General features: G+C 42.3%; 1 protein-coding gene across 1 annotated transcript in view; it reads right to left on the bottom strand.

Annotated features, from left to right (window-relative positions):
* DAB1 (DAB adaptor protein 1) overlaps positions 1 to 12665 on the bottom strand; it is a 350013-nt gene extending 337348 nt beyond the window's left edge. Inside the window, exons 1-2 of the mRNA XM_029948917.1 lie at positions 12613 to 12665; positions 322 to 435 (exon numbers count right to left, since the gene is read on the bottom strand). The gene's annotated coding sequence lies outside the window, so the exon portion shown is untranslated. The remainder of the gene's footprint in view (positions 1 to 321; positions 436 to 12612) is intronic.
* Between the last annotated feature and the right edge of the window lie 422 nt (positions 12666 to 13087).

The raw sequence follows: 13087 nt of genomic DNA, 5'->3' as shown, positions 1-13087 counted from the left end.
ATAAACTAGTATCTGGCTGACATTCATAGCTTCTTATCCAGGGAGAACGCAGATTTGAGAATGGTTGTGAACCCACTTCCAAGATAAAAATCAATCAATCCTAATCCCTTTGCATCTTATGTCATTTCAAAAATCCAAAGACTTTATGTGGGTTGGTTTTTCTTTTCAAAAATCAATTTTAGAAATTGTTGACTACCCTGATTTTCAAAGGGGTGGGGCATCTTCAATGAAACTGCCAGACTCAGTTCGGTCATTGATTGGGATCAATGATTTTCTGCATCAGCTGCTGTTGGGGGGGGGGGGCACACGCCATATACTCACACTCCCCATAATGCATCATTCTTTTTCTAAACAGTGGCAGCAAAACAGGCACTTCCAATATTGTATTACTTTCTTCTTTCATTCATGACGACGTCCCACATGGGTCCTGAGAGTCTGAAAAAAGAAGCATTTCCCAGGTTCTAAGGATGAAGGGAACCCTAGCCAATCCATCATGCTTTGTCTGCTAATGATAGACTCATGCATAAGAGCTACCATAACCAGAGAGAGGCAGCAGGCATAAAAAGGAGTGAATCAACTGTCAACGGCCGGGGTCTGAAGGACAGCAAAGCCGTGATTAGAATTTTCAATCAGATTTCCATGATTCATCATGGTAGGGGATGGGAAGGGGGTGGTGAGAGAAGTTTGTAGAGGCATATTCCTCCTTCAGCCCTGCATTATCTTCTTCTGTTAGCAGAGTTAAGTCGTAAGGGCCATGGAAAACTCAGTCTTACTGATCCAAAGAATAAAACTTTGCCTGGCTAACGCAGGGCAGGTGAGTGCTGGGATTAAACATCTCTCTCTCCACAATGCCCAGGTTAATGTCTCTATAGTACAATTCTGATCTTGTCATGCCTGATCCAAGAACTCTGATGGCTTCCTTCCCCTTCCCCCCTTCTTCCTCCTCCTCCTTTTCCCTTCCTCCCTTACTTTGCAACTTCCTCCCTCCTTTCCTAGCTTCCTTCTGGATTATCTTCGTGTCTTTCCTCCTCCTTTCTTACCTACCTACTTATCTATGTACTTTCCTTGCTTCTGCATCTATTAAGCACTTCAAAAGGAAAATCATTTCCTAATGGAAGAAATCACAGTCTACTTAAGGGGGACACCTAACCACAGACAACCCCAATATAGTGTGAAATAAAATGATGGTGTTGTGAAACACAGTGGGGTCCTGGGCTTCGTGGGAGGACTGGAATCATCTTCCACGACACCACTGTACAGCTACCACAGCAACTCCGAGTGCTGCTGTGACATTCCGACTGCCTACCACAGTAGACCACATGCATCCCAGAAGGGTACCATAGCTGGAGAAGAAATAAGGTGCGGAGTTAAGAGCCTGGCATCCAGGGCCCAACTTCCAGGTGGGAAGCCCACCTCTGACACATTAATCTCTCCATGCCCCAATTACACTCTGAGAACAACACTGACCCTACCTCAAGGGTCACTATGAAGATTAACTGAGTCAAACCTCCGTGAACTGTGCCCGGCACTTAGTACATGTTTGAAACATGCCATATTTTCTCATTGGCACATCTTAGAATAGGTACCCAAATAATGCTTGATGAATTAACAACATGCACCCATCTGAACTTCCTTTTAGTTGTCCACAGAAAATGATTAAGAAAGGGGTTTAGGAACAACTCAACCCATATTCCTGCTCAGAAATGTTAAAAACTGTACTAGTAACTCAAAAGGCTGTGTGGCTTGTACTGATTTGAGGCATAGACTTTAAGTACAGAGGCTCAGCTCTTCCCCTGTGAAACTCAGCTATCTCCCAGGTTTGCCCTGTGGTGGGTCCAGGTAACATTCAGTGTTTTACAAACACTAGAGCACTATAAAATACTAAATTGATATTACAAACAGAGACACTCCAGGCACTCAGCAAAAAGAGAGGGTTAAAAACAATGCGATGTCAAACTACTTTGTCTTCTTACATTTGTGCAAAATTAAAATGACTCTTTGCAGAATCCAATTTGGATAAGCCCATGTCAATACTACTGATACAAGCTATCACTAATGACAAGATTGATAGCTCAGGAGGGCCAGTCATTTCATGTTCACTGTGCATCATGCTTAATTCGCCAAAAGGAGTTTGTGTGTATAATTAATGCGCTTTTCTTCCCGGCTTCGTCTGGAAACATGTAAAGGGTCTCTAGGGAGTTCCGTAAGTTAGAAACAATTAATAAAATAAAACCACTTAATTAAAGAGAATAATTGGAGCCTACTTTATACTCGAAAATGGAGGGATAAAAATCACTTTGGAAACACATTGTCGAGAAATAGCTGAGTTTTAAAAGAAAGCAATGTGTAGATGGAACACATGTGAGTCATGATAGTGGACTGATTTCTCAGGTCCTTGGTTCTGGAATGATTTAAACCCAACGGACCTGACATGCCCAAAAGGCAAGATTACTGACTGTACAATGGCAAGTGCCATTCCTGTGTAGGAAAACTTCATTTCTTACCATTATCATTCATTATCCCAATGCACATTTAGAGCACCTTCACTGTACCCACTGTTAGGGACCCCTCAGTAAAAAGCGGCCGCTCTCCCCGTCTCCCAGAAATGCCTCGTCTACTCAGAAGAAAAGTCCCCACACAACTAAAATGCAGAGGGACCAGCACTACGTGGCAGCAGAGGACACCGTGGAATAGTGAGAGCTCCCAAAGCAGCCTTGAAGAAACAATGCTTTCAGAAGCCCTGAGTTCTCAAAAAGAAATGAGCATTTACCAGCACAGGAAGAAAAAATGCAAATACACATAGCACGTCACAGATGTGAAGGTATGCATTGTTCTGGTAAATTACATAACACTCCGCAGGTCCCAAGAACTGAGTGCAGAAACACTTTCAGAGCAGAAAGACGTGATGTCAGAAATCAGATGGGGAAAGAGCATGTATATGAAATAGGAAGATGAGCTCAAATCACATCATCATGTCATCCTGCAGGTACACAGCATCTCCAGGCTTTCGTTTTCTCTTGAATAAAAACGGAGTTCAGGAACACTCCATAGGTAGTACACAGAACTCTGGTTCCCAACTATCTGTGTCCCTCCCAATGAGATGTGTATTCAGCCATGCCCTTTGCACCACAAGGGAGATGAAGAATATTCCCTTCCCCATTGTTGAGTTGGCCACGTGAGTAGCTTTGGCCAGTGGAATAGGACTGGACATAATGTGCAGAAACTTAAAATGCACTTATATTGTTCGCCTCAGACTCTGCATTTCAGACCTCTGCCATCAGGATCACATTGTTCACAGGAGGCTGCTCCCAGAGCCTGGGTTCCTAAAATGAAAAGATTTGGAAAAGAGCTGAGCAGAGCTGCAGACAGCCTGGATAACTACTGAAATGTGGGGGTGGCTTGTTAACAAAGTAAAAGATCACCAATACATAGATAAGTAAATAACTTATAGGATAAGAGGAAGTCATGCAGGTAATGATACAATAATCAGAGAAGAGCCATGATAAATATACGCATGGGATAATATTGAAGAACCAACAACACATGTAAAGACACTTGTCCCGTATCAGGCAGTTAACCAATGTTTGATTCCTTCACCTTGGACCTGGCAGAAAGTGGCAACAGTCTCAGAGTTAAGCAATTATAATGAAGGTCATGCCAAAGCATGAATACATTAATTTGCTCCATATTAGATACCTGCCATCAGAATTAATTGGATATATTCTGGCCTGGCTCTCATAATTACCTTGGCCAAGTCCTAAACCTCTTTGTATCTCTATTCTCTCATCTGTAAAATGGACAGAGTAGCTCTGTATCTACTTTTTAAACAGCAGTTCTCATCATTATATTAATCTATGTGGAGTCCTTAAAAGAAAGCCTACCATCATCTGTGCTCAATAAATGTATAAGCCAGTCAGCATTTATTACAATTAACATTCAATAACTAGTACAATACCTGCTGCAATTTACTAAGGGGGGGGGGTTATACCTACACTTCCTCAATGCCATCAACTACAACACACCAAATTTTATTTATGTTTAACTGAACTGATGACCCACCCCAAATATCTGTATGCACATGCACACACATAAACACATGCATGCCACACGCGTGCAATCCTTAATCTCTTCATATTACAGAGTCTATCACCATCTCTGAATAAGTAATATGAGAAGCTTTTTCCAAGTTCTTCAAAAGTTTTCAGCAAAAAGACACAGTGATGAAATATTTGGATGGACACAATGTAACTCAAAACATAGGTTACCATTTTTTGTTTCTTTGATAAATATCCTTAACATGAATTTCCAATGTGATTTCACAACTTCAAAATATTTGGTCAGGTCATTAAAGAGTCATCACTATGAGTTTTTGAAAGTTCATTCATTCATAAGCAAAGTGGATCTACTTCCTGGTCTTTAAATGCTGGGTTGCCATCGGTTTGTTGTGTTAATGACTTTAACATCAAAGTTAGTGGTTCTTAAAGTTTTAGAGGTGATACACCCCTTTGAGATTTATGAAAACCTTGGACACTCCCTCCGGAGAAATGCATATCAAGAATTCAGAATCCCAGCCACATTTTCCCCTGTGGCTTACAGAGGATGCCATGGCCAGGGTCATGATAGAAAAGGTGTGTGGAGAGGGGGGTGGGGGAGTGGTAATATACAGCAGGTCCTGATTTAAAGAGGTCTCTTCCAGAACAAGTTTCCAAATGCTCTATTTAATGGGGATCGGTGGGTCAACTGTGCCTCAATAGTTCTCCCACCATGGTCATGGTGTGCAAACAAACGAGATGACCCACTGACAGTGCTTGGCACATTATGAGCTCTTCATAATTATCAGCTACTGCTTCTGTGTTAGGATGCAGGACACTAAGGCCCAAAAGAGGAACAATGTGCCCAAGGTTGCACAGCTCGGTGGTGGCACAGTGGCACGAGATGCTGAGGGGCTTTGGAAAGAGAGCTTCCAAGTGAGCCAAACACTGGGGTTCACAAACCAGGGCATCTAGAAATAAGAAACACTCAAATCAGCTGATATTTGTTTGTGGCTCAGCTGTTCCACTACACCAGCTGCTCCGAACTTTCAGACGTGTCTCAGCGCCGCACAGAATCGCCCCTTCCTATATGCAACCCATCAGCCTCAAATCTAATTTCAGTTCTTGAGAGGTTTTGTTTTTTTTTTTTTAGGGGGCCTAAAATTGAATATCCATTCCTATTTATAGTAAAAGGACATTTCCTAAGAAAGTGCCTTGTAAGGATTCAGACCCTATTTCCTCAGCAGTTTTCCCGCTGGCCATTTTGGGTCTATTTTGATTCCTTTCCTGATTGAAATATGTCTCAGAGGTGCCCAGAGCTGAAGGGAGGAGAAGCCTCTCAGCAGGCCCGCGGCCACGGGGTGTGCCCAGGGCCAGCATTAATGGGACAGGGCTCAAGAGAAGCCAGCAGTGCCCCAGCTTTGGAGACGGGGAGACAACCATCTCAACAGCAAATGCCAAGTATATTTCTAGGAGAGTACTGAAGAGCTAGCCCAAATCTAGACTCCAAAATCATAACATCAGTAGCACAGGAAATTGTTTAAAATCAAAAGGCAAACTATCAAACACGTGGTCCAGTCACAGCAATGAGTCAAACTGGGACAAGTGACCTTGGTTACTGGCCCTACACTGACATTTCCTAGCTGGGAAACCTTGAGGTCCCCCCACCCCCCACCCTCTTGGGCCTCAGCTGTCTTATATGTAAAACAGCTAGACAGAGACAAGGTATTAGACTAAATGGTCTATAAAGACTTTTTCAGCTTAAGAATCAAAGCGATAAAAGAATATTTATAGTAACACGTTTCATAACAGGACAAAAGTGGAAACCAGCCAAAGGCCTCTCCTTACTAGAGGAGATAAAGGACTACTCTTAGAACAGAATACTACACAGCAGTGAAAATAAACTAGATGTATGTGTATCAATGCCAAGAAATCTTAACAAAATTAAAAATATGGGATGCTCAGGTGCTTAGGTGGCTCAGTCAGTTAAGCATCCAACTCTTGATTTTGGCTCAGGTCATGACCTCACGGTTTATGGGTTTGAGCCCCACAAGGGGCTCTGTGTGGACCGTGCAGAGCCTGCTTGGGATCCTCTATCTCCTTCTCTCTCCCTCAAAATAAATAAATAAACAAACTTAAAATATATATATACATATACATACATATATATATAATAAGAACCAAAGGCACAAGAATATTGTACAATATAATTCTATTTATATGAAATTCAAAAAGAGACAAAGTGAAATTGTTTGGGGATACCTAAAAAAAGGTATTAAGAAATGATTAACATGAAATTCACACTAACAGCTATCTGGGGAGCGGGGAGGGGATGCTGTCAAGAAGGAGACCTTAGGAAAGTTTGAAAGTTTGTTTTGTGGCCTAAGGAGTAGATATCTGGGTTTTTATTTTATGTTTATTTTATTATTATTCATTAATTGTCCCCATAAGGGTCATAAACGCTTTTGGACATATTCTATGTATCACAATAAAAAAACAGGTCTTAAAGGCCTGTTTTAGTAGAAAATTCCAACCAAATACATGATACACTATTAAACCCTATAACAGCCTGACAATAGGTCATATTGTCTTCATTTTGCAGACAAGAAAACTGGTTCTGAGCAGTTCAGTAAAGAGGAGAGGCCACACGTCAGATGAGGTCTCTTTGACCACAAAGTCCGGGCACTTCCTGCTGCACCGGGCTTTGGGAAGACAGGGGAAGGAAAATTACTTTCCCCAGGTTGTCCAGGAATTTATAACTAAAAGGGAAGGAAGGAATCCAGAGTCCGGCCCTGAAGTTCAGGTTCCTTCTGGCATGCCTGGCTAAATTCTATGAAATGCAAGCAAGGAGAAACAGGTATTTACGTGCCAGTGCCAAAAAGTGTATACTAGGCCTCTGCAGTTTATCTATCCCCTTTTGATCTGGTTTGCATGAGGTCCGGAAATTTACCTCATATGTGTAGCAGTGGGAAGGTTCACACAAAGATAGGACTACACTAACATGGTCCTCCGCATATAATTTTCATATCCAAATGTGCCCTGCTCCTTGCAAGATCAAGTTTCTCCAAGGGCACTATGTGCAAAAATGTGCAAACACGCTCATGCTTTCCTTCTCCCAGCCCCAAAGAGCAAAATGGCGGTACTCTGCTTCCTGATACCCATGGATTTTCTCATTTAAACAGTGTTATTGTCTCTGCTGTTTATGAGTTTGTTTCCCATCTCGAGAAACTTCAACCCACACATAAGCTACAAATGTGTTTCCTTCCATTTTTGCCATTACTCTTAATTAGGTAGTAAAATACAATCCACCTACGTGAACAAGATGGGTAAAGGAAAGTAATAGCTAAATGCATTTTTCATTTCACACATAACGATTTGTAAGCAGACAGTCAGAAAGTCCCCTGAAGCTAACCACACAGTGCTTCCCCCGATGATGGAGGGTTTCACTGTTTACATCCATCACTGAGCGTCAGAGCTGAAAGGGAGGCCAGGAACCCACCCCATTATCTGGCACACTGTGCGGCACATGGCAGTGGCTCATCAAGTGTTTGAGATGTAAAGAATAAAAGCTCATAATTATAGTAGCTAACATATATGGGAAAAGCTTATCATGTGCCAGATACTGGTTTAAGCATTATACCTACATAAATTAACTCATATTTAATTCTTTATAGTAATCTCCAAAGGCTGGTATTGTTATTATTCTCACCCCAAAGATGGAAAACTGAGGCTGGAAAATTATTATAGAACTTGCCCAGCATTATGCAGCTGGGGAGCAACAGAGCCAGGACCAGGCTATTGGCTCTGGCGTCTGTGTTTTTAACCCCCATGTTACTCTGAAGATCTCTGGAAAGAGATGGGAAGAACGTAGCCCAGAAATGTAAAATGACAGTATAAAGGTCACGCAGAGTGGTACTATAGAAGATAGCAAGAGCCTAAGTGCCTGAAAGACAGTTTCCACTCAAAACTGGGTGCCTTCCACATTAAGGGACACAAGAAACATACATTTCCAAAGACCTGCTAGGGTTGGGCACCTGTGGTCTAGAGACCGTACGACTGGTGTCAGCCCTGCGTTTGCATGTTTCCAGCCCGTCCTTTGGGAAACAAAGCCAGTAACATCCACCTCAGCAGACAGCAGTGAGAATCACATCAGTGAAAGAGCAAATGCTCCCCAAGTGGCACCTACCTAAACAAACCATGGAAATTCAAGTCTAAGTATCATGCCATGCATTTGCCTGCCCGCTGAACAGGGGCAAACTTACCTAAGAGGTATGTCTGCTTCGCACAGACCTAGCCAAAGGTTTATACTGGAAACACACAACGAGAAAGGTCCCACATCGGGGAGTAGGTAAATGGGGTAGAAGGATTTCACTCAGGAATCTACAAAAGTAAATATTACCTCTGCTCCACTGTGCCAGAAAATGCCCAAAAGAATTAACTCAAAATGAGGCATTAATGCTTAATGGTTAAAGCTTGGTTGATGGAGCTCCATGGATCTGGTGTTGCACCCCATGTCCTCTTTCTGCTGCTTGGGGAATGTCTACAAGGCCTTGACCTTCCCCATCCCTGCTACAATTGCTGTGAAGATCTGTCACAATGAGCACAGAGAGCTTAATGAACAGGAGTAAAAACCTAACAAACCATGGAATGAGGGATAGACAAAAAGACAATCTGGAATTGGTACCCAACAGTATTGAGATGATACAAATTATTTAAGAACAACAAAAGAATTGAAAAGCCAGAAAAATACATTTTTCCTCTACATGTCCAAGTCCTTAATATTCTTAATAAATGTTTTCTTTTTTCATAGTTTACCCATTCACCATGAACAAAAAACTTGGGGATGAGTGATACGAGTGATCCACAAATATGTCCCCATGAATGGGCCTGCAAAGTGACCACAGAGGAAATCTTATTTATAGAACTACCATTTATACAGTATGTACTTCCCTGTATTGATTGTTACCAGCCTGCTGAATTCTCAGACCAGTCCTGTGCTCCCAGAGATGGTACAGGGTCCAAGCTTGGGCACTGGATTTAGGCTTGGGATGAAATTAAGGCTCTGCTCTGAACCTTCCAGGAAGTCCATCTAGCTAAGGAGTCCTGGAGCTGGGTCCTGAATCAAGGCCTATGGTTTTTTTCCATGTTTTAGGACCATTCTAAGGCCTCTTTCCAGGCATTCTCCCTGGCTCAGCATTTGATCTCAGCCCCTGAGATGAACCACATTCCGTCTGCAGTGACCAATGACTATCACATTCCCTGCTATCACCTCACTGACAGGACAGGCTTCACTGACAGCCCCCAGTCACAGCCCCATAACACCATCTTCTTACCTTTAATGCTATACTCAGCAAGCACTGTCTGCTTATTTCTCAGTTTCCTCACCAAAACCTGAGCCCCAGAGAGCAGAGATCATGTCCTGCTGACTGCTGCATCCTGTTACAAACATGCAGCAGCCACTTAGGAAATGTCAGCTGATAAATGAAGGAATGGGTACCATCAGGAGAGGGCATGATCAACACAAGAACGCTGCATCCTTTAGCAAAAGGATAGCTGAACAGGAAGAACACCCACATTCAAGTTGCAGATTTGCTGGACAGTGGCTTTTGAAAATTTTTCTACAGCACAATAACCTGTCTCTGGATTTCTGTTTACTCATAAAGTAAAAAAACATAGTTGCACTTGACTATTCCTAAGTTACCATAGCCAAGTCCAGTGTTTTGTGGTTTAGAAAAACCATCATTTATCTGTGCATGTAAATCGAGGTCTAATTTTATTGGGAGGGGGTGGGAAATGATTATGAGAGAGAGAAATTTAAAAGACGAGAAAAAAATCTCTGACCTTGGACAAGTCATTTAATCTCCCAATGATTTCCAGTTTCCTCATCTGTAAATCGAGAAGGTTGAACCAGGTCATTTCTACCATCTTTCGTGACTTTAACTGAAGCACTTTTTAATTCCACTTTCCTCTGCAAGCTTTGAATCCTGACCTAGAAATCCACTGTACCTTGTAAACGTTTTTTATGGTCCTTTTAAAATTCACCCTATTGTGGTGGTCAAAAGCCTAGAGAATGAATTTAAATCTCAAGTTTTTAAAAGTGACTTCGAATACCTTCCAGTAACACTAAACTTTTGTGCTGTTTCAGCATAAATCTAGAGAAGGGCTGCTCTCCTCTGACGTTTTTATAACTTTGAAAGCAGAGCCTACAGAACAGAGTGGCCCTGGAAAGACTGGTCGTAGCTCTGGTAAGGTAGTCACGGGAGTTTACGGAATAAGAAGCAGCTACACATACAACTATGATGACCAGGGATATATAAAATAGAGTCACTAATTCCCCACTGACCCAGAACATTCTCTCTCCTGCCAGTGTGGATTCAGAAGATGCCACGTGCCTCCTTAGACCGGGACACCTAGCGTCTCAAACTTCAAAGGAGGCAATGTAGGCCTACAGGCACATGAAACGACACTCAGCATCACTCATCATCAGGGAAATACAAATCAAAACCACACTGAGATTCCATCTCACGCCAGTCAGAGTGGCTAAAATGAACAAATCAAGAGACTTTACAGATGCTGGCGAGGATGTGGAGAGACGGGCACCCTCCTACACTGTTGGTGGGAATGTAAACTGGTGCAGCCGCTCTGGAAAACAGTGTGGAGGTTCCTCAAAAAACTATTGATAGAACTCCCCTATGATCCAGCAATAGCACTGCTAGGGATTTATCCAAGGGATACAGAAGTACTGATGCACAGGGGCACATGTACCCCAATGTTCAGAGCAGCACTGTCAACAACACCCAAATCATGGGAAGAGCCTAAGTGTTCATCACCTGATGAATGGATCAAGAAGATGTGATATATATACACAATGGAGTACTACATGGCAACAAGAAAGAATGAAATCTGGCCATTTGTAAGAAAGTGGATGGACCTCGAGGGTGTCATGCTAAGCGAAATAAGTCAGACAGAGAGGAACAGATAACCATATGTTTGCACTCATAGGTCTAACAGGAGAACAGGAGAAACCTAATGGAAGACAAGGGGCAGGGGAAGAGGGAAAGAGAGTTGGGGGAGAGAGAGGGACGCAAAACCTGAGAGACTTGAATACTGAAAACGAACTGAGGGTTGAAGGGGGAGGGGGAAGGGAGGTGGTGGTAATGGAGGGGGTCACTTATGGAGAAGAGTACTGGGTGTTATATGGAAACCAATTTGACAATGAACTATTAAAAAATGTAAGAAAAAGGAGACAATGTAAACAGGCCTCCCGGGATGCCCGTTTGTGGAATATCCCCTATCCAACAGGAGACTGTTGTAATCACCACAAAAATGCACCTTTCATGGCATACGACCATGGATGTCCTATTACTTCATCATTTTAATATGCTTTTTACATCCAGGTGTCCATCCACATACAGCTACTGAAATGACTGCTATGTGCCCATTGTTGAGATGCTGGGGTAGAAAAGAATAACAAAGACTCTTTTTATGGAAATACATAAATATATACATAACATTTATGAACATACATAAAAGCATACATTATGGAAGCTAAATATGCATGTCGTGACAATGAAGTATTTTTTCCCATTCATCCACAAATACTTACTGGGGTCCCCTGGCTTGGCTCGCGGTCCCAGGCGACGGGATACAGAAAACAGTCCTGCCCTCCCCTGACATCCTAGAGGGGATGCCATTTGAATGAGCATTTGTCACAGTGAGGTTGGCCTTTGCATCCTGTTTTAGACACTCAAGAGATTCACTTCATTCTGTATTTAGAGTGCTGAATGGCCTTGACTGAACACATTTTAAGGCAGTGATTCTTGGGACGCCTGGGTGGCTCAGTCGGTTGAGCATCCAGCTTCAGCTCAGGTCATGATCTCACGGTCATGGGTTCAAGCCCCACGTTGGGCTCTGTGCTGACAGCTCAGAGCCTGGAGCCTGCTTCAGATTCTGTGTCTCCCTCTCTTTCTGACCTTCCCCTGCTCACGCTCTCTCTTTCTTTCTCTCTCTCTCTCAAAAAGAAGTAAAACATTAAAAAAAAATTTTTTTAAAGGTAGTGCTTCTCAATCAAGGTCTCTTTTACTTCCCAGGGGGACATCTGAAGACATTCTGGGTTTGTTACAACTGGTAGAAGGAGGGGCTACAGGCGTCTACAGGGTAGATTCCACTAACCGTCCTGCAGTGCACAAATGTCAATGGGACTGAACCTGAGAAATCCTGACTGAGGTGTGTTTGACCATCCTAATAATAATATGGTTAAACATTAAAAACCAGGAATATTTCTAGAACTGGAAACATTTAGAAGCCTGTGGTTAAGTTTAAAAACATCTAAAGAATAGAAAGAAACTATTCCATTGAATTTGCATGAAAAATAATGAACATTTGCAGGAACCCATTAGTGTTTGCTTTACCCAGGAGGAAATTCAGGGACATTTACAAATTATGACAATTTCTTTATATATGCCATAAAATGGTGTGTTTAATATCTCCCGATTCACCTGGGGGAGAACTGTGCTTGAGTCTGCCTTTGGTTTTCCACCTTGTGGGGCCCACTGTTTAAGACCTCACATCTCCCACTTACAAGAGGAACTTATCTCCAGAAAGACACATGGGCCCCGAGGCCTAATTCAAGGTTTGAGGAAGGCTGTAACTCAGGCATCAGACAATCAATATTCCAATTTGGAATTTAGCACTTTGGAGACAGAATGTTCAGAAACACGCATAAAGGATCTGCTTATGATTGAGACCCAACTCATATGTATAATATAATCACCTAATAAAAACGGTAATGACCTCCGGCTGACTTTACACAGCATGCTTTGGCACACAAGCTCCATAAAAGGGTTTTCGCAGACCTTGCCTCCAAGAAGATACATCTAAGTTCTTGTTTTTTTTCTATCAAGACTAAAAAGCCCAGACAAAAATATCATTTTGCTTTCAGAGTGCCAACATACACAGTATGTATAGGAGATTATGTTGTAATAAGATGATAATGTCCTCAAGAACTCCTTCTGCTTTATACACGTGACCTTTAAGATGAATATATAATACGTTTT

Source organism: Suricata suricatta, chromosome 8, assembly GCF_006229205.1.
Source record: "Suricata suricatta isolate VVHF042 chromosome 8, meerkat_22Aug2017_6uvM2_HiC, whole genome shotgun sequence".
In the NCBI taxonomy this organism is placed as follows: domain Eukaryota; kingdom Metazoa; phylum Chordata; class Mammalia; order Carnivora; family Herpestidae; genus Suricata; species Suricata suricatta.
The sequence above is the reverse complement of the archived record's forward strand: the minus strand, read 5'-3'. Positions and strand labels throughout refer to the sequence as shown.